We start from the raw sequence: 22,978 nt of genomic DNA, 5'->3' as shown, positions 1-22,978 counted from the left end.
AATATCAGGGAGCTTGACAGGCTAGGTTCAGGTGAACTATTTCTAGGATGTCTGAAGACCAGGCCACTCCCTTCCTCTCTCTCTTCCTAATTCCCCCTTCCTCTTTCCTGTGCCTTCTCTCTCTCTTTCCATCTTTATGTATTTTGTCCTTAGCAATTACTAATAGCTACTTTTTTTTCCCCCAAATGAAATATGAATATGGGTGCAATGAGAATAACCAACAACACCAGCATGAGAAAGCAACCACCTTAGCATTCAACACGCCTGTCAGCACAACTGCGTGTATCATGTAGTCCAACTGAATCTTTGCTTTATTTCCATCTGTATCCTTCAATATACAACTCAGAAAAGAAACAATAGCCTTCTCAGAGTCCTTAAGTAGCCTTTCATGTTATGCAGTGGTGGCACTGGGAGTTTTCTTAAAATTCTCGTTTTGATGGAAGAAATGAAAAGTAATATCTAGGAGAAATACAAATTAATCCTAAAGAATCTCAATCAATGCAGGTCTTGTATGCTTAGACCTCATCAGCGAACGTTATCATTTAAAAAAGGAGTCAAAGAAATACAATACACACATGGTAGTGATTTCTAAGAATATGTGTTCATTTGTTGTTATTGTTCAGTCACTAAGTCGTATCCAACTCTTTGCCACCATGTGGACTGCAGCACTCCGGGCTTCCATTATGTGTTCATAACTTGTGTTCATTAGCATTGTAAATTAGCCTTATGATAGCCTAAAGCATTACATGTTACTATTTGTCTGTTTTGTGGAAATCAGCACTATACTTCTAAGAGATGAAAAAAAATTTTTCTAATTTATGTCAATGGATTCTTGAGGCTTGAGCTAAACCTCCCAGTGACAACATCATGCACAGAGCACATTATGCATTTTGAAAAGGCAGCATATATCCAAGTTTTTAAATGGAAATTATAATAAGGTTTTCTGTAAAACTCTGTTAGATATCTTTGAATAATTGCTCTTATCATAACTGTGCTCTAATCATAACAGTTATGATTAGAGCAATTATTCAAAGATATCTAACAGAGTTTTACAGAAAACCTTATTATAAATAAGATATCTAAAGAGGTGGACATAAGTCGTGTCCACCTCTTTGCCACCTCATGGATTGCAGCTCACTGGGCCTCCCTGGCTTTCAGTATCTCTCAGAGTTTGCTCAAATTCATATCCATTGAATTGGTGATGCCTTACAACCCTCTCATCCTCTATTGTCCCCTTCTCCTGCCCTCAATCTTTCTCAGCATCAGGGTCTTTTCCACCTCTTTACATCAGGCGGCCAAAGTATTAGAACTTCAGCTTCATTATCAGTCTTTCCAATGAATATTCATGGTTGATTTCCTTTAAGATTGCCTGGTTTGATCTCTTTTCTGTTCAAGGGACTCTCAAGAGTCTTCTCCAGCACCACAGTTCAAAAGCATCAATTCTTAGGCACACAGCCTTCTTTATGGCCCAATTCTCACATCTGTACATGACTACTGGAAAAACCATGGCTTTGACTATACGGATCTTTGTCAGCAAAGTAACATCTCTGTGTTTTAATACTCTGTCTGCTGCTGCTGCTAAGTCACTTCAGTCGTGTTCGACTCTGTGCGACCCCATAGACGGCAGCCCACCAGGCTCCCCCGTCCCTGGGATACTCAAGGCAAGAACACTGGAGTGGGTTGCCATTTCCTTCTCCAGTGCATGGAAGTGAAAAGTGAAAGTGAAGTCACTCAGTTGTGTCCAACTCTTAGCAACCCCATGGACTGCAGCCTACCAGGCTCTTCCATCCATGGGATTTTCCAGGCAAGAGTACTGGAGTGGGGTGCCATTGCTTTCTCCGAATACTCTGTCTAGATTTGTCATAGTTTTCCTTCCAAGGAGCAAGCATCTTTTAATTTTGTGGCTGCAGTCACCATCCACAGTCATTTTGGAGCCCAAGAAAATAAAATCTGTCACTGCTTCTACTTTTCCCCTTCTATTTGCCATGAAGTGATGGGACTGGATGTCATGATCTTCATTTTTTGAATGCTGAGTTTTAAGCCAGACTTTTCACTAAGAAATTCTTTAGTTCCTCTTCACTTTCTGCCATTAGAGGGGTATCATCTACTAAAGATGGCTAGGAAATGTATTTTGATGTTGTAGGTAAAGAATCTGAATTAAATTGTTTCATCAAACATGAGAATAGAAAAAAAGCAGTATTTCTAAATATTTTTATTTCCTATAACATAATTTTAAATGTATTTATAATTTAAATAAAATTTATTTAATAAATAAAACCATAAATTAAATATAAGTAGACATTTTCCAACATTATCTACATGTTTCGTGTTATAACTGACAAAATTAATTTTTTCAAACTTATTATAGAGAAAATAAGGTTCATTTTAGACTGAGAATCATACATGCTACAATAGCTGCTGATAAGAAAACTTCATAATTTAAGAAAAAGTAATTAAAACTCTGATGTAATCAGCAGTATTTGAATTCTGGTATACTGGCTTCAATGCACATGTGAACTTCATATATATATAGTGTTGCTTTCTCAAGAAATTAACATCAACTCAGGTGGTAAACCCTTTACATATGACAAAATGTGAACTCTGTAAGTACCAAATGAATGTAACATGCTAAACATATTACTAAAAATTTAGAAGTGAAAGAAGTTATTCTAGACTGGGATTGTCAGCAAAGAAGGAACATTGCCAAGTTTCCTGACTGGCCTAGGGCTGAGTAGTTTCTAGATGCAGAAGACTTTCAGTGCTAAAGCCAAGAATGTCTTGAAAAAATTAGGATAAGCTGATTGTTTTACAAAGGGGTAAAATAGTATGGGGTCATGAACAACTCAACAAAAGAAACAAGCGCCTTCATGAATGAAAACACAGAGAAGATTGTGCCATGACTGAGATGTTAAGAAAAGGATGTACTTCTTTGATGGCATATAAAATCATCAACAAGGAGTGCCATTGCTTTAAGACCAGAAAGAATAAACAAACTGGGAGACCCAGATCCCAATAGGGCTTCCCTGATAGCTCAGTTGGGAAAGAATCCACCTGCAATGCAAGAGACCTCAGTTTGTTTCCTGGGTTGGGAAGATCCCTGGAGAAGGGATAGGCTCCCCACTCCAGTATTCTGGACTGGAGAATTCTGTGGACTGTATAGTCCATGGGGTTGCAAAGAGTTGGACATGGCTGAGCAGCTCTCACTTTCACATATCACTTTTCAGATCCCACGAAGGAAGCAAGGTCGATACAAAAATTACCAACAGGATGCCAGTGTTGGCTTTAATGACAAGTCTTAGGTGATTGTTTTTAGCACTGTGAATAATTAAACTCCATAACTTTATTGAATGCTACAGAGAAATTATTTGTGTCCATTTCATAAGTAGAGCTGATTGCACTATCATGGGTTTTCTTCACTAAAAATAATGCTCACATAAAAATTATAGTTTTAGTGCTTACATATTATGTTCTCTGTGTTGTTCTTTTTGGGCTTCCCAGGTGGCTTAGTGGTAAAGAATCCACCTGACAATGCAGAAGACACAAGAGACACAGGTTTGATCCCTAGGTTGGGAAGATCCCCTGGAGAAGGAAATGGAGACCCACTCCAGTATTCTTGCCTGGAAAATTCCATGGACAGAGGAACCTGGTGGGCTATAGTTCATAGGGTCACAAAGAGTCAGATAGACTGAGCATGCAGACAGGCAGGTATTGTTCTTTTTAGAAGCTCTTAAAACAAGTTTCAGGGATTGAAAAGAAGGAATAAAATTTACTACATATATTGAGGCCTTCCTTTTGGCTTTATAAATATCACCACATGTAATGCTCATAACAAGCACAGAAGGTAAATACTAATTACATTCCTTTGCCAAATGAGAAACTGGTGTCACAGAATGGTTAAGTTACCCTGGCCTAAGATCACTTTGTTAGAAACGGGTGAAGACATGATTTGAACCTATATCAGTTCAGTTCAGATCTGTTGCTCAGTTGTATCCAACTCTGTGACCCCATGAACCGCAGCATGCCAGGCCTCCCTGTCCATCACCAAATCCCGGAGTTCACTTAAACCCATGTCCATCTAGTCGATGATGCCATCCAGTCATCTCATCCTCTGTCGTCCCCTTCTCCTCCTGCCCTCAATCTTTCCCAGCATCAGGGTCTTTTCCAACGAGTCAGCTCTTCCCATCAAGTGGCCAAAGTATTGGAGTTTCAGCTTCAACATCAGTCCTTCCAATGAACACCCAGGACTGATTTCCTTTAGGATGGACTGGTTGGATTTCCTTGCTGTCCAAGGGACTCTCAAGAATCTTCTCCAACACCACAGTTCAAAAGCAGCAATTCTTCAGCACTCAGCTTTCTTTATAGTCCAACTCTCACATCCATACATGACTAGCCTTGACTAGACACAGACCTTTGTTGGCAAAGTAATGTCTCTGCTTTTTAATATGCTGTCTAGGTTGGTCATAACTTTCCTTCCAAGAAGTAAGCATTTTTTAATTTCATGGCTGCAATCACCATCTGCAGTGATTTTGGAGCCCCCCAAAATAAAGTCTGACACTGTTTCCACTGTTTCCTCATCTATTTCCCATGAAGTGATGGGACCAGATGCCATGATCTTAGTTTTCTGAATGTTGAGCTTCAAGCCAACTTTTTCACTCTCCTCTTTCACTTTCATCAAGAGGCTTTTGAGTTTCTCTTCACTCTCTGCCATAAGGGTGGTGTCATCTGCATATCTGAGGTTATTGATATTTCTCCCAGCAATCTTGATTCCAGCTTGTGCTTCTTCCAGCCCAACGGTCTTCATGATGTACTCTGCATATAAGTTAAATAAGCAGGGTGACAATAAACAGCCTTGACGTACTCCGTTTCCTATTTGGAACCAGTCTGTTGTTCCATGTCCAGTTCTAACTGTTGCTTCCTGACCTGCACACAGGTTTCTTAGGAGGCAGGTCAGGTGGTCTGGTACTCCCGTCTCTAAAGCCCCTGTGCTCAGACACTGTACAATATCCAGTACTTGGAAAGAAGATGAAGTAATTTAAAACTCTGCATCATAAAGAACTCATAAAAGATAAATATACCTAAGTTTCTTACTTTTGAGGACAAATGTATATCTGTGGGTTGAAACCTCAAAACTGTTTTTTGAGTTAAGAGCTCAGGATTTATTCTTTGACATAATTGCCCCTGATTTGGTCCTGTTTCCTGCACAGCAGGCGCCAGTGTTTCCAGCAACGTTGGAAGGACAGACAATCCTGCACTGCATTGCTCTTACAGCTTTGAGGTCTTTGAATTTGTTCTTTCCTCTGCTTAAATTCACTGATAAATTGCAAACCTCTACGCTACTTTGTTCTGCCCTGATACACTGCAAGAATTCCATCAAAATAAACGTTAACTTTCTGGAATAGACCACATTTTTATTAGTACTGTAGAAAATAGCTTCACCCTCTCTGAGAAGTCAGAAAACAAACATACTCCTATGTAAAGTAAAAACTAAAGCAACATGTCACACTTATAACGGCAGGTACTGTAAACAATTTACATTCATTATTTTATATTATTTACACATATATCTCTACAAATTTCTACCTCTCCACAGAAGAAGTACTTTTATATTTACCATTTTAGAAATTGAAAAACTGAGGCCAAAAGGTTAGGTGGTATGCCCAAAGTTGTACAAACAGTAAGTGGCAGAGCTTGAACTCAAATCTAGGTAGGCAATCTGGCTATAGAATATGTATTCTCCTCCACTGTATTAATTGTCCATTTCACCTACTTTCAAAACTCATTTGATCAGTTGAAGTATTCTTAATCATTTATCTAGAAACTAAAGGCTGGTCATTCAACAGTAATTGGGTTCCAGCTATGAGTTATGCATAAACCACAACCTGAATATTATTTTCTGATGTATTATTTTTATTTGACACTTTAAGGTAGATAAGGGCATTCCATTTAACATTCACTTATTTTCCAAGAAACTTATAATCCTTATAAAAACAGTGAAGACCCAGATAAATCAAGACATATAATTGCTAAGGAGAACTGTCTTTAACCAGTAACAGAATTTTTTTTTTCCTTTTTCAAGAATGCTCTGATTTTAAAGATGGGGTAAAATGTTCTGGCTTAAAATAACATCTAGCTAGCATCCCTTTAACAACTTCTCTTAACTTTCCCCAAATTCATCTCTCAGAGAAGAGATTTCATAACAATCTTGATCTTATATAGGACTAACTGATGCTCTGTCACCAAAATGTAGAAGGACTTCCACTAAATTCCAAAGTAAGAGAACAGAACATGAATTGTACAACAAAACTGATATTGCACCAGTACTTTGCATTAGATATTGTGCAAAGCTATCCTCCTGAAATCAGGATTTAGCCAGGTCTCATTATCTCCTCCCTTTTTCAAAATTAATATGCATTACATACATTATTAAACATTAATATACAATAGGCAAATGGGCTTCTGCAAGGCTATTCCTTCTGTTTCTTGAGGCAACCAAAATATCTCTCTCAGGTCCCCTGATGGTACCTACTTCCATTCTAGATCTAGGAAAAGACTGCAACCAACAGGATATAACAAAGCTGGAATTTGTGGAAGAGAGTGTTACTGAGTGTAAGCTCATGCTGCTTGAAGCTCAACAGGCCAATAAATCAAGAGATGATATGTTGGGGCAAGGAATAGTGAGTGAATTTATTCAGAAAGCCAGAAGACTGAGAATATAGTGGATGAGTGTCCCAAGATTGCCAGGAGAAATATCAATAACCTCAGATATTCAGATGACACCACTCTTGTGGCAGAAAGTGAAGAAGAAATAAAGAGCTTCTTGATGAAGGCGATAGAAGAGAGTGAAAAAGCTGGCTTAAAATTCAGCATTCAAAAAACAAAGATCATGGCATCCAGTCCCATCACTTCATGGCAAATAGATGGGGAAACAATGGAAACAGTGACAGACATTATTTTCTTGGGCTCCAGAATCACTGCGGATGCTGATTGCAGCCATGAAATTAAAAGACGCTTACTCTTTGGAAGAAAAGCTATGACAAACCTAGATAGCATATTAAAAAGCAGAGACATCATTTTGCCAAAAAAGATCACTATAGTCAAAGCTATAGTTTTTCCAGTAGTTATGTATGGATGTGAGATTTGGACCATAAGGAAGGCAGAGCATCAAAGAATTGATGCTTTTGAACTGCGGTGTTAGAGAAGATTCTTGAGAGTCCCTTGGACAGCAAGGATATCAAACCAGTCAACCCTTAAGAAAATCAATCTTGAATATTCATTGGAAGGACTGATGCTGATGCTGAAGCTACAATACTTTGGCTACCTGATGTGAAGAGCTGACTCCTTAGAAAAGATGCTGATGCTGGGAAAGATTAAAGGCAGGAGGAGAAGCAGATGACAGAGAATGAGATGGTTGGATGGCTCACTGAGTCGATGGACATGAGTTTGAGCAAGCTCCAGGAGATGGTGATGGACAGGGAAGTCTGGCATGCTGCAGTCCATGGGATCACAAAGAGTTGGACATGACTGAGCAACTGAACAAATCCTTGTGTGTGTGTGTGTGCTAAGTTGCTTCAGTTGTTTCCGACTCTTTGTGACCCTATGGACTGTAGCCTGTCAGACACTTCTGTCCATGGGATTCTCCACGCCAGAATACTGAAGTGGATTGCTATGCCCTCCTCCGGGGATCTTCCTGACCCAGGGATCAAACCCTAGTCTCTTATGTTTCCTCCATTGGCAGGCGGGTTCTTTACCAGTAGCACCACCTGGAAAGCCCCTATAGCCATGCTTAACTCTTCTTATATCTGGTGCACAAGCATTTTGGAAAACTCAAAGAGGTCTAACTAGGTTGGTCCATACCCTATTTCCTAGTTTGTTTCAACAGTCTCCATTTTTAAAATAAAACATTATCCAAAATGTCAACAATAAGTAAAAATAAGAAATATCTACTATATGTACGGTAAACTTTGGACATCAAGGAGATCAAACCAGTCAATCCTAAAGGAAATTGACCCTGAATATTCATTGGAAGGACTGATGCTGAAGCTGAAGCTCCAAAACTTTGACCACCTGATGTGAAGAGCCGACTCTTCGGAGAAGACTCTAATGCTGGGAAAGATTGAGGGCATGAGGAGAAGGGGATGACAGAGGATGAGATGGCTACATGACATCACAGATTCAATGAACATGAGTTTAAGCAAACTCCAGGAGATAGTGAAGGACAGGGAAGTCAGGTGTGCTGTAGTCCATGGGGTTGCAAAGAGTCAGACATGACTGAGTGACTGAACAACAACAACAAAAATCTATTGCAAGTCAAAAGGGCAAAACCCCTTAAAACCCAAGTATTAAAAAGCTATACTAACTCACCATAAAAGAAAACAAATAGAAAAGCATAATACACAGACAGTCACATTGTCTAATAATACAACTCATTACACTGAGGTGTCATTTTTAAAAAACAGGAAGTCAGAAAAAATTGTAGAAAGAAAAGAGGGAAAAAAAGTTTACATATACCCCGTGTTGATGAAGGATCAATAAATCACATATAACATGTAACATTAACTGTAAGATATGCCTTCATTTTGATGCAATGGTTCTATTTCCAAAAATCTATTCTGAGGATGTAATTGGATGTGCAGAGAAAAGTGGGTGTACAAAGGCTTTCAGCAAAATCTTACAATAGGAATGATACTGTAAAAGCAAACTACACTTTCATGACTTGAGAACCACTTAAGTATTTTATGCAACTATATAGTAATTCATGAAAATAAATATGTTTGAAGAAGACTTGGAAACAGAAAACATTTTTCAGAGGTAGATAAAGGATACAGTTTAGCTATGAACAAACTGGCACTGTAGAGAATTGTTTCACTGCTGTCATTTCCAGGGTTACTCACTTATCTTTTGCTGCTTCCCAGGTGGCACTGTAGGAAAGAATCCACCTGCCAGTGCAGGAGGCACAAGAGATGCCGGAGATATGGGTTCCATCCTTGGGTCAGGAAGATCCCCTAGAGTAGGAAATGGCAGCCTGCTCCAGTGTTCTTACCTGAAGAATCACATCGACAGAGGAGCCTGGCACACGACAGTCCATGGAGTCACAAAGAGTCGGACCTAACTGAGCAACTGAGCTCACAATTTCAAATGGAGGACTTTCTTGTTTTTCTGATTGAGATACTAAGAAATTTAAGGTAACCTGTAACAATTTATTGTAAATTTCTGAGACTTCAGTGAATTGCATTTTAAGTGGAAGGCAGGTTTGTGGAATGATGTCATATTTGTATGTTAAAACTTAAACAAAAGCAAATTGTCCTTCAATTGCTAATGACTGTAGTATATGCAGTTCACTGTATTGTTTAAGTAGATTTCAAATAACTTCCTTGTAATTTGTAATCATTTTAGCAGGTGGTGTGAGGTTAGCAATCAATAAGCACATGAAAGTGTTGCAAATGAGGCTCCAGGATCAATAGAACATTCTTCTTCCCTGGGAAACACAGCCCACTCAGATGGTTGTCCTAGCTGTTCTTTTCTGTTTTGTATTTATTGTAGATACATGAGCACATTTTTTATGAAAAAAATTGACAAATTAGGGAGATAGACAAAATGTCTCTCACAAGCATCATTACAGGGATGCCATTTATTTTAAAGAACATATCCTGAGACAGGCGTGTGTGCTAAATCGCTTCAGTTGTGTTCAACTTTGCCACCCTATGGACTGTAGCCAGCCAGGCTCCTCTCTCTGTCCATGGAATTTAACAGACAAGAATACAAGTGGGCCGCCATGCCTTCCTCCAGGGGATCTTCCCAACCAGGAATCAAACCCATGTCTCTTATATCTCTTGCATTGGCAGGAGGCTTCTTTACCACTAGGGCTACCTGGGAAGCCAGAGACAGGCAGAAGCAGGCATACAATTTGGTACAGAGGCTAAAATGGCAGTCAAGTTCTTAATCTTTAACCAATGGGTATGTGTCATCACAGATCGCCTTTCTTTGGCACGTATTTTTAAATGTATTACAAAGGCATGCACTCATCTTAGTATGTGGAGTTCCAGAAAAACTATACAAAAAAGATCTTCACAACCCAGATAATCATGATGGTATGATCACTCACCTAGAGTCAGACATCCTGGAATGCAAGTCAAGTGGGCCTTAGGAAGCATCACTACAAACAAAGCTAGTGGAGGTCATGGAATTCCAGTTGAGTTATTTCAAATCCTGAAAGATGATGCTGTGAAAGTGCTGCACTCAATATGCCAGCAGATTTGGAAAACTCAGCAGTGGACATAGGACTAGGAAAGCTCAATTTTCATTCCAATCCCAAAGAAAGGCAATGCCAAAGAATGCTCAAACTACCGCACAATTACACTCATCTCACATGCTAGTAAAGTCATGCTCAAAATTCTCCAAGCCAGGCTTCAACAGTACGTGAACCATGACCAAATGGTCAAGTTGGATTTAGAAAAGGCAGAGGAACCAGAGATCAAATTACCAACAATCTACTGGATCATTGAAAAAGCAAGAGTTCTAGAAAAACATCTACTTCTGTTTTATTGACTATGCCAAACCTTTGACTGTGTAGATAACAACAAACTGGAAAATTCTTAAAGAGATGGGAATACCAGACCACCTGACCTGCCTCTTGAGAAATCTGTATGCAGATCAGGAAGCAACAGTTAGAACTGGATATGGAACAACAGACTGGTTCCAAATCGGGAAAGGAGTACATCAAGGCTGTATACCATCACCCTGCTTATTTAACTTATATACAGAGTATATCATGAGAAATGCTGGACTGGATGAAGCACAAGCTGGAATCAAGATGGCCGGGAGAAATATCAATAACCTCAGATATGCAGATGACACCACCCTTATGGCAGAAAGCAAAGAAGAACTAAAGAGCCTCTTGATGAAAGAAAGAGGAGAGTGAAAAAGTTGGCTTGAAGCTCAACATTCAGAAAACTAAGATCATGGCATCTGGTCCCATCATTTCATGGCAAATAGGTGGGGAAACAGTGGAAACAGTGAGAGACTTTATTTTTTTAGGCTCCAAAATCACTTCAGATGGTGACTGCAGCCATGAAATTAAAAGACGCTTGCTCCTTGGAAGAAAAGTTATGACCAACCTAGACAGAGACAACAGCAGAGACATTACTTTGCCAACAAAGGTGCATCTAGTCAAAGGTATGGTTTTTCCAGTAGTCATGTATGGATGTGAGAGTTGGACTATAAAGGAAGCTGAGCACTGAAGACTTGATGCTTTTGAACTGTGGTGTTGGAGAAGACTCTTGAGAGTCCGTTGGACTGCAAAGAGATCAATCCAGTCCATCCTAAGGGAAATCAGTCCTGAATATTCATTGGAAGGACTGATGCTGATGCTGAAATTCCATTACTGTGGCCACCTTAATGGAAGAACTGACTCATCTGAAAAGACCCTGATGCTGGGAAAGATTGAAGGTGGGAGGAGAAGGGGATGACAGAGGATGAAATGGTTGGATGGCATCATCAGCTCAATGGACATGAGTTTGAGTAAACTCCAGGAGTTGATGATGGACAGGTAGGCCTGGCGTGCTGCAGTCCATGGGGTCGCAGAGTCAGACATGACTAAGCAACTGAACTGCCTGACTGACTGATTACACTTTAAAAGATACACACAAACAAAATATGTAGAGTTTTGTTTATTAAAGGCTGAAATAAAACATTGACTCATGAATGTTGGCTTTGCTTTTGCTTCTTAGGTATTGAAACCTTTTAATTACTGATAATTAATGGGGATATAGGCTTCCCAGGTGGCTCCAGGGTAAAGAATCTGCCTGCCAATGCAGCAGACATAGGTTCCATCCCTGGGTCCAGAAGATCCCTTGGAGAAGGAATGACAACCCACTCTAGTAGTCTTGCATGGGGAATCCCACGGACAAAGGAACTTGGTGAGGTACAGTCCATGGGTCACAAAAGAGTGGGACACATCTTAGCAACTAAACAACAGCAAACAAACAAAAAATGGGGATATAAATTATTTCATGAAAAATAGATTTCATAATCTATTATGTATAAAATAGATTTTCATATATATTGTCCTTCCTTCCCTTGTATGTATTATTAAAGTTCATTCCCTTGCCTACAGATACATGTATTCCTGGATATTTCATCACTGTTTAACATGAAAACATTCTACAAAGTGTTTAAAGATATTAAAGTACTTTTGTGTTAAAAAACTAAAATGAGAAAGATTCAAGGCAAGAAAGAATCCCCCTGTTATTTGCACACTTATTTTTCTGGAGAGATACTATAGGAACCACCTTTGCCTCTGGCCAACTCAGTATTCATCAGGGGAGGAGACGACTTAGAAATTTACAACAGAAGTCAAGGCTGGGCTTAGGATAAACCCGGGAGAAGAGCTGTAAACTAGAGAGAAAGAAACATTTAGGAATAAGAAAAGTGATTAAGAAAAAAAAAAAAAAAACAGTATGCACATCACCCCAGTGGGTGAGCCTCAGCAATTTCCTCTTTACTCATGTAAATACTCAAAGAGAAAAAAAAGCTCTCAACTCTTGTGAACTAAAAAATAAGTAAAAAATAAGACAGCCAAGAAGGAAATTCTCTTAATTTTGGGCTTTGGAGGCTGCGTGGGTCCAGCTTGCCGCCTACCCTTAACTCCCTTGGGGAAATATTTCTTGGGAAGAAAATGGTCCGCCTCTCCGCAGTCGTCAGAGTCCTGATTCCCAGAAGGTGTAGCCGCGCGTGGCTGGGACGGGGAGAAAGAGTGGCCACTCCTGTTGCACAAGCGCAAAGCGGGAGCAGCATCTGCTGAGATGCGACTGGAGACCAGTGGCTCACCCCAGGGCTTTCGGGAAACGAAAAGGAATCCAGTAGAACCAAGGGTCTCAAGCAGAGTAATCGCTAGCTAGGATTCCGCGTGGACTCCACTCTCTAGTTTACGGATTGGACTCTCCAGTCCCAGGGTCGTGACCAAGCAAGCCTCCGGGAGTGACAAGCTGGGAATCACCGCGCCGCAGTGACCAACAAGTAAGTTATTGCCAACTTTGTCAATATATATGACATTTCCTCTAAACACTTTAATCTGATTTTCAGATGTGAACACCACAGTGATGGCTAAAAGATAACTTTTATCTTGAAATCGTCAGTACGCTGATGGGACCACCACTACCAACACACACACACACACACACACGCACACACACACACACACACTCAATACATCCCACCTGGAGCAACGGGACCTCGCGCCCCTAGGCTGGTGCGCACTTGGGTGGGGGGGTTGTTTAAAATTTGGAAACTTACTGATTTCGTTGGAAAGAGCGAGCTGGATTGAGGGTGGGTGGAACGCCGCCTCGTCATTTATTCATTGCGACTGTCTCCATTGTGGACTCGAGCAGCGAGTCGCAGACGCCTGCTCTTGCAGGGGAAGTCTGACACCTTGAGGACGCGAGAGGGGGTGCCGGGACCCCCGGGAGCCGGAGAGGGAGAAGCTTTGCGAGTAATCGGGTGAGGAGGGTGGGGGGCTACTTTTTCAAGTCGGGGTACCTACCGCGCGGGGCTTGTTTACTTGGGTGGGCGCAAGGTGATCAGTGGCCGGGTTCTGACGCGAACTGAAGTCGGACAGCCTGGGGAGGGTGGGGAGGGTGGGGAGCCCGCCCCGAGCCTGGAGGTGTGTCTGGCTGGTCTCCAGGGTCGCCGGGTGGGATACTGGCCACCGACTGGACTGGATGACCGCTGGCTTGTGGTGAGCTCGCCTGCCCAACGGGCTGACCCCAAACATCTGGCCCCGGGGCGGCGGAGGCTCTTCCCCGGGTCCTGCCCTCGCGCAGGTCCCCCTCCACCGCCGCGCAGAGCGGCGCGTGGGACGCGCATCTTTCCGAGTGGTCCCGTCCGAGCCCGGGCTGCGCTGACCCGGAGTCAGGCCGCCGCCGGAGATGCAGGGAGGGGTGCCTTCCTCTTGCTTCGTCGGCTGACAGCCGTGGGAACGCTAACTTCACCCAGAGGGGTCCTAAAGGGCCGGGGGTGGGCGAGGTTCTCCTCCCCCGGCCCGCCCCTCCCCCGCCTGGCGCGGCTTCACTCTCAGAGCATCCTCACTCCGCCCAGTTCGGTGCCAGCTGCGTGGGCTCCAGCTTCGTGCGTTTTCCTTGGAATGCTCGGAAACTCGGCGAAGACTAAGGAGATCCCGTCGGAATTTGCCGGGCGTGCTGGCACCCGGCGAAGCACTCGCGCCGCCGGCCTCGACTCCAACCTCCTTCAGCCAGAAGATCTCAACTTTGCAGGTAAAGAGGATGTCGCTTCAGAGCTCCATCCGGCCGGAGCCGCACCTCCCCTCGTTTCTGGGATCTCGGTTAAGTTTCTCAAGCTGCCTGGGAAGCCGGCTCCCTCTTAGGCGGACATCCCTGGGGGTTACTAGATCCAGAGGCTCGGGCTCTGCAAGGTTTCTCTTTAGGGCTGGGGACCGGATCTGTGAAGCTTTCTGTGGTTGACCTGGGCTGAACTAGAGTTTGGGGATGTTTCTCAGCATCTTACCGCACCCGGCTTTAAGGCAGGGGAGAGGGCAAAGAGTGAACCCCCGGTGTGACTTATATGGTAAACAAAGCCGCGAAAGCCACGCCGTGGAGCTGGGGAGGCAGTCTGTTTTTAGCCTTTTATGCATTTGGGGAAGGTGGGAGATCTTGGTGGCCCCTGGGCGCATATAAGGGAGCCCTAGACTCTGGTACCTAAACTGGGGTAATAAAGAAAGGACGGTCATCAATATCCTGTCAGTTAAACTCTGCGTCATTTTCATTCTCTATCAAAACACGGAACCACTTTGATCCGTGTCGCTGAACCCAGGCTAAGGGATTCCTAGTTCGCTTGGCTACTGAGATTCCAATTAAGCCAATGACCCTGTTTGCTGCTTGGCCGAATCACTGAGATTCGCTGCACAACTTGTTGTTCTGGCTGAGAAGTCGGCTGCCTTTTGTGATGAGGTAACTAGAGAATCCTGGAAGGGGATGGAGGGCTGGGAGAGACTGACAGGGAGCTCCGGGACTCGCCCGTATTCACTGTGCTGTATCCACCACGGTGTATCCCTCTTCACACGCTTTCTTGGGGGGCCCTTCTCAGTTAATATCCGTAACTGTAAGATGCAGCAAGTTGGCTTACTCTGAGTAAGCACCAAGCCAAAAGAGTGGGAGGAGGCAGAAACAAGGTTTACTCCTTTTATTAAAAGGAAATTTACAACAGACTTGTAAAATTGAAAAACAAAATCAGTTCTCATATAATTTCTGGATTTCCTATTACAGTCATTGCTGCACAAAACATATTACAAATTCTATAAGTGAAGAGGTTGGCTAGAGTTTGTTGTGTTTTTATTTTTTTAAGAAAAATTCCGAATTAGGGAGAGTAAGAACGTGTGGATATGTTAAAACATTGAAATCATGGGTACTGAAATCATTGGCTATTTAAACTTAGATGGTAATACCTATTTCTATACCCACTTCTAGTCACCCAGACAGTAGACCAAGACCTCTCCTTTTAAGTATGGTAGGCAAAAAGTCAGTAAGATAAAGGGATAACTAGTAGTTTGAATATTAGAATCAAAATTCAGTTAGATAAGTTCTTGCTAAAGAAGCACTTAAGACTATGAATTAATGTAAATCAGCACATCATTAGACATTACATTGGCTTTATCAAAGTATTTTATGCAAATATCTTGAATTAATGAAGGGTTCAGTTCAGTTCAGTTCAGTCGCTCAGTCGTGTCCGACTCTCCACGACCCTATGAATCACAGCACGCTAGGCCTCCCTGTCCATCTCCAACTCCCGGAGTTCACTCAAACTCGTGTCCATAGAGTTGGCGATGCCATCCAGCCATCTCATTCTCTGTCGTCCCCTTCTCCTCCTGCCCCCAACCTTTCAGTACAGGTAAAAAGAAAGCAAGCACTTCCCTCGTTCCTGAATGAGACCACTGACCTACAGAGGCTTTCAGTAGAGTTCTGATCAGAGCTCAGTTACTCTATTAGGCCTGATGTTGTGAACTGAAGAGCCAATAGATTCATGCCAAGGAAGTTACATATTAAGAGAAATACTAATAGGTTAATGAAATTGATGCATAAGAGGTGCTTAATATTCACTGGGTGAATAAACATATAGTTAGGTATATAGACAGCTTAAATAAGGCATAGTAAGAAGATTCATAATTGCAAATTTAGAAAATTTCTTCCATTTATGTGAGAACTTAAAGGAACATGGGCATTCATCAAAGCATAAACTAAGTGCAAGAGTTATAAAAGATGTCTCTTTAGTAACACCTGTAAATACATTAACTCTCTGAAAAGTTTGGTTCTTGAAAAATATGTTTCAGTTTACTTGCTTCATGGTAACTCTCACAGACACAAGAAGTGGAGTAAACTTCCGTTACTTATAAGCTTTAAAGTTTTGTAATTTTACATTATTTATGTTTCTATGGCAGTTATTCCTGAAAAGTCAAGTTCAGATTATAAAGAACAAACCATTAGAAAACTAAAGTTCTATATGAATTCTGTGGCCACTTCGGTTATTGAAGGTGTAAGAGATCAAATAACTTTCCACCTAACTTTGTTGTTGTTTAGTTGCTAAGTCATGCTCAATTCTTTGCAGACCCTGTGGACTGTAGCCCACCAGGCTTCTCTGTCCATGGGATTTCCCAGGCAAAAATACTGGAGGGGGTTGACCATTTCCTTCTTCACATAAGATAACCTCTGTTAATTCATATTTTATATAAGTAGGAAACACCAGACATTGCTTTTATTCTTTCTGATTAAAGGAAATTTGCATATCTTACTCAGTATACACATTTTAAACTTTTAAACCTAAAGCTTATAATAAATGTGATAAGTATTGAAGTACAAAAATAATCATTATGAATGTGCCAATTAACCCCTCTGAATTGAAAATACTTTCAGAAATAAGTTGCAGAAAATATTGTCATGATTTTACACCTGCATGTTTAATTGCCAGGATAATTTATGACAATTCAGATCATTAATATATTTAGCAACTGAAAACTTACACGATCTACCTTTTCTAATTAATTCATATATTGAAACAAAAATAAAAATAGATACATTTTTGTTCAGTATTTAATATTGTGAACATCAGTGCTCAAAGAGAAAGGATTCTGTAAATAAAGATAGAGAAGAAATGATAAACACCAGCTAGGAAAGTAAAACTGTGGACTGAATATTTTTTTATGAAAATGTGATTGTTTTATTTCTAAAAACAAGTTAGGTGAAGGGAAGTATAAACTGTTAAGTTTTCTTTTTTTCAAAATCATGATGGCTGAACATTTCATGAGATCAGATTCTAATGTGCATCTTTTCTTTCCAAGTTGTATTGTCTAGGCCAAACTGAAACTAGGGTTATTCACCTCTTTAATATCTATGGAAAACCCACCAGAAGCATTTTGGTTCTTATTAAAAATGATGTTGAAGAGACAGCTGAAAACAAAAACCTTGTCTTTTCACCTAATTTATGCTTCATCACTCCCCACAACACATATTCATACCAAATAAACATTACAACTGATTAGTTCAACCCAACTTACACTGGACATTTGCTTCTGTCTAGTTGTGATGAAAAGCTGTTTTGGAACTATTCATATCTTTCCTCTCCTTATGTTTCCTAGTTCTAATCCTCCAAGCTGCATTGAGATGTTAATATTTTAAGAGATTTGAGAATATTTTGATCAGGAATGCAATATCATGGCTGTATCTATTTAATCAGTGCAAATACAGACCTGCTCTCTGAAAACATTGGTACTACCAAAATAACACCTATGATGAAACAGTACTTTCAGAAGAAGAAGCTCTTCACTGGAGAAACTGAAAATTAAAGACACATACATTGAAAATATATTGGTTTGAAACCATGTGGTTCCATGAACTATTCAGTACATGGAGTGAAATAAACTTAAGTCTCAATGATTCTTCTGAAAGTTGTTTCACTTAAACAGGTTGTGAAAGAGAGATAATAGTTTCAGCTGTTGACATTTTCTTGGAACTAAACTGTAGGTGATAGCCCATTAATATTAGTGTAGATTAGTCAATGCTTTGAAAAAACCTTTCCTTTGAAACTCGGCCGTGTCATTGAGTAATGGCTTCTTGAGAAGCAACAGATGACACGTGGGCCCAGTTTTACACATAAAATTCAAAATGTTAAGTAAAGCATTAATTTAAAAATAAGCCTCAATAGCTTTATCTAGCACACTCCATTCTTTTGGAGAAATGGCAAGTGAAATGTAATGAATCAGATACACATTCACTGTACTCTGCCTGTCGTGTGCTATGGTCTAAAAACGTTGAAAAGTTACCGTGAGTCATTTCCTTGAACAAATATTATCAATAGTAAAATTTACTTAAGACAGGAAGATAAGAATTATTACCAAAAAAGGAAAGTGGGAAAAAGAGAGTAAGTCAATATTTATGAGTACTTAAGGTATGCCAGGAACTGTGCTAGAAACTTAGTTTTTTATCTTTACACCTACCCTAACACTAAGGTATTATTACTAACTTTTAAAGAGTCTGAAAAGGCTAAATTACTACCAAAAAGAAAAAAAAAAAAAATCACAGAGTTTCTTTGTGGTAGAGTCAGAATTTGAACCCATGTCTACTTGATTTTAAAGCCAATATTCCTTTTACTTGATTCTTATGGTTTCAAAAATAAAATTAGTAATCTTTTAACAAGATCCATGAGTTCATTGGATTCTTATAGCCATTTATTTATTTAGCTTTTCAAATGTTGTAACATTGGGACATAAATGACCCCATTATAACTCTAGAATTTGAAACAACACTGTTAACTAAGGCTCTGTCCGTTTTGAAGCAGAGTAGGAGATGAGATACTCAGCTCAAGCCAATTGTTCTCAAAACTATTTCCTTTCTTACTCTTGAATCTAGATGTAATGCGTGTGGAAAGAAAAAAAAAGAAAAAGCTTATTTTCATGGATAAAATTCTAGATAATAGACTTTTAAATAGTTATGAGATTATAATTTCTAAATAAAAAATTGTCATTCAAACCTTGAAAACATCTGTAGGCTGTTCATAAAATGTCTTTGTACAAAACACAGTCATGTTAACACAGGTTTATGTTATATCTTATCAGTGTTATATGAAATTTCTAGAGAAGTGTTTTTGTCTTAATTTTAATTGCTTAATTATCTTGCATGTCCCTTGGTATTTAATGAAGGGAGCACTCTTTCATGCATCCCAAAAGACATGGTTCAGCTGGTGGCACATTTTAACACATTTGCCATTTTTTAAAAAAAATACACCTGCATTTAAAACCAATGTGCTTAAATCCAAAAACCCATTGACATTGAAGTTGAGGAAATACATTTTTTGAATATATGTCATATATGACAAAAATTAGCACTGAAGTGATACCTATTCAGGAGATATTATTTGAATATTGGTAAATGGATAATTGAATAAATAGATGAGTGACACACGAATCAGTCCTTCATCTTTGCGTTTTCTGGCACAGCTCCCTCTCTACGGAATAACTTCTCTCTTACTGCTTCCTGCCAGAATGTTCTCCGGGCACTAAACCTAGCTCAATATCACTGTCTCCTTGAAAGCTTCCTTCATGTCTCCAGGTGTCTCAAGTATAAATACAAGCTAAACCCTTGTTATAGTCTACCTTACAGATGGATAGAGGTCTTAAAGTAAACTCCTTTAAGAAACCCAGAGGATACTCAAAAACGTGTGAGTTTTAAAGTGACTTCAGTTCAGTTCGGTTCAGTTCAGTCGCTCAGTCGTGTCCGACTCTTTGCGACCCCATGTGACTGTCATAAATCTTACGCTTTTGCATTTAAGCATACTTATTTCATAGTTTTATAATTCCATTGCTAAATCGTGAGTTTATTTATTTACCTAATGAAGCCATTATAATAATAATTTGCACTTATACGATATTGTGAGTACTGTATTACTTCCTATGTTATAAACATTAACCCACTGATATTCCATGGACATGACTTCCAGTCAACTGGTAACTCTATAATGCTCATTTTCACAGAATTTATATAGTCAGTTATTAATGTGCTTTAAGTGGTGCTGTGCTGAAATTCTTAGGAGGGAGTTTTTGTTCTTTTACACTGTAAGTGTGATTAGAGTTGAAAGAATATTTCTCAGGAATACTTACTGAACTCAAGGCAGTCAGAGACTTCTTTGGTGTGATCACAATTGTTAAATTAAGCTGAGAATTCATGTCAAAGCCTTGACAACCTATGATGTCCAGTTGTGAGTGGCATGAGCTTTTATTTTTTGGAGGGCGGTTAGTAGTTTTTTATTCTATTTATTCTGCCTGGGAAACTTGTTACAAATGAAAGTTTATGAACAGTGTTCACGTACCCTTTGTTGTTGTTTGTGTCGGATTGTTTGTGACCCCATGGACTGTAGCCCACCAGGCTCCTCTGTCCGTGGGATTTCCCAGGCAAGAATACTGGAGTGGGTTGCCATTTCCTTCTCCAGGGAATCTTCCCAACCCAGGGATGGAACCTGCCTCTCCTGCTTGGAAGGCAGATTCTTTACCACTGAGCAACCTGGGAAGGTCTCAGGTACCCTACTACACTTTTAATATATTTTACCTCTAAATGATGGTGAAGAAGCTACACATGGTTCATAGCTCAATGCATCATAATTTTTATTTTCACAGAATTAAGATACTTAGTGTTCAGCATATGCTTTTTGAATGGGTGAATGGAATGAATGAATGCATGGGTGATTGTTGTCAGCTGCTATGCTCAACCTCTGTATTTTAATATGCTGTTCTTTCAAGGAACTGGTCACATACCTGTATGAATCACCCCAAAAATGATGGATGAAAGGACAGGAGTGATGCATAATGTACACTGGATGAAGGGTGGAGAGCCCACCGTGTTTTATATATAACCATCCCAACTGTTTGTGAAACAGGGGTATCATTTTATATAAAAATCTCTTTCATGATAGGTAAAGTAGGGTTGCATACCCCAAAGATCACACTGAAGACGACACTTTAAATGAATTCTCTTCTGTGGTGGTTGTAGTTTGATAAGTAATTTTTGGATTCATTTAATTGTATAGTGATACACACACACACATATATATATATATACAAATATATATCTATGCATTTAAACATATACCAACCCTTAAAACCTGCCTTTGAATTCATTAATAAACATAAATTATATATATATATCTCTCCATCTGTATGTACTGTATATGTGTATATAAGTAAGTAAACCTATACATATAGCTATATATAATGCCATATAAGTAGTAAAGATTAAGAAGGAGTGGGAGACTGCTTCTAGGGACAGGTTCTTAAGATGATGCTTGCAGAGTAATTACTAGAGACAGTGAGATTAAAATTGTTAGCAAAGAAGGTAGACTAGCCCATAAAAGACAACAGAAGTTATCTGCTGGTGTGTTAGTGTCCCTGTGGAATGGTTAGACATGTACTGAATGACTTGGAAGGTCATCTAATTCAAAAGTTTTTTTAAAAAAAGATATACTCTCAAATGCTTTTTTCTGAATAGCAGATACATATTATATACATACACACACACACATATATATATATACACACATGAAATGTTTGATGAAGGACTTATTTCATGCGTGACAGTCATCCCCACTAGATGCTAAGAATAAAGAGGTACATCTCACCTTTTTTGTTTAAGATTTCAAAAGAAGATTCTCCTAAGCCTCTTCATAACATGTTCTAGTGTCCCCTGTTATCTTGTAGACATTTTGCTTTTTTATTGTCACCTAATCTCTCCTCATGGAAATGGAAAACTCATTAAGAAAATAACACAAGTCAAACTAAGATAAATATAGTCTACAATTGGAATTTAGAACAATGACATAGGGTCACATTGGAAGAAATACAAATCCATCTTCTCTTCCTTGTCTCAAATTATTGTTTCTTATAAAAATAGGGCTTAGAGTTTCCAACTATAAATTTATGTTCAAATTACATAACATTATCGACACTGTTAAAGATGGTGCTTTCCTTTTATATATAGATATTACTGAGTTAACCATTCAAAGGAGAAAAATTGTTTTCCAAATCTTGGTGGATTTATGGTGACATACCCACATGGTGCCCAATCCCTCTTTAAAACAATGAAGAAACCTAAGAGAAGAAGACTATTTTAAAGCTAGGGGTGTCTTAACTTGGATCCTTACACCCCTATCCCATTGCCTTGGAACATAAAACACTTTGGCTCAAGAAAGTCTTGTATGGACCCATTCTAGAATCATCTAGCAGTTCTCAATATGCACTGTTAGTGTTTTCTAGGAAGCTCTTATGTCTACAGCTGAGGATGTATTGAAGACGTCGAAATAGACCATCTACCTCATGACCTTAAATTTTGGGAACAAAAAAGGGACTGCAGTCAGCTACATTCTACTTTGTGGAATAATTTTTTGGGAACTTCATTCCTAGGGCTATCCACTGTTTACCAGGATTTTTTATTTTCTGAAAATCATCATGTGAAATAATCAGAGTGCCTATCTCTAAGCCTCTGAGAGCCTCTACAATTAAAGAGAAAGAAATACTTTTAAAGAACACTCAAATATTAGGGTTATTATTGCTCCATAGGATATTAGATAGCTTTGTATCTAAAAAAAAAAGATATGTCTCTCTGTATGTGCTGTATAAAAAGAAAATGTTGGCAGAGGCAAAAGACTTACTTGCTTATCTGGTTCATTTTAACCTCACAGCTTAACATTCTGATTTGTAATGTGCAAGCTACTTAGAGAACTGAACCGCGTATTTTCATTTAGCAATCCAGCATGTTCTTGGAACAAAGTGAACCAGCAAATGATTTTGCCTTTTCATGAATAAAAGAAGCCTTAATGAAAAAACATTTCATTATAATAGTCCTTATGATAAAGAATTTTCCCCAATATATAAAATATCAACAATCTTAACCTGAAGAATAAAAACTGCTTTTTGTTGTTGTACTGAACAGGG

At 39.5% G+C, this 22,978-nt stretch overlaps 1 protein-coding gene and 1 long non-coding RNA gene across 5 annotated transcripts in view; one reads left to right on the top strand and one right to left on the bottom strand.

Moving 5' to 3' along the window:
• Window positions 1–13,793, bottom strand: part of LOC148775855 (uncharacterized) — a 64,667-nt gene extending 50,874 nt beyond the window's left edge. For both annotated transcript variants that reach the window (XR_016038892.1, XR_016038893.1), the window contains exon 1: window positions 13,291–13,793. This is a non-coding gene — a long non-coding RNA (uncharacterized LOC148775855). The remainder of the gene's footprint in view (window positions 1–13,290) is intronic.
• Window positions 12,485–22,978, top strand: part of TRPC4 (transient receptor potential cation channel subfamily C member 4) — a 209,905-nt gene continuing 199,411 nt past the window's right edge. For 2 of the 3 annotated variants that reach the window (XM_055426213.2, XM_055426211.2), the window contains exon 1: window positions 12,485–13,014. The gene's annotated coding sequence lies outside the window, so the exon portion shown is untranslated. Of the gene's footprint in view, window positions 13,015–14,091; window positions 14,268–22,978 lie in introns of all 3 variants that reach the window. The other variant, XM_088842727.1, reaches the window with a different exon arrangement.

Source organism: Moschus berezovskii, chromosome 13 (assembly GCF_049115385.1).
Source record: "Moschus berezovskii isolate FMDL1 chromosome 13, NW_MosBer_1.0, whole genome shotgun sequence".
In the NCBI taxonomy this organism is placed as follows: Eukaryota; Metazoa; Chordata; class Mammalia; order Artiodactyla; family Moschidae; genus Moschus; species Moschus berezovskii.
This window is presented reverse-complemented; position numbering and strand designations above follow the sequence as displayed.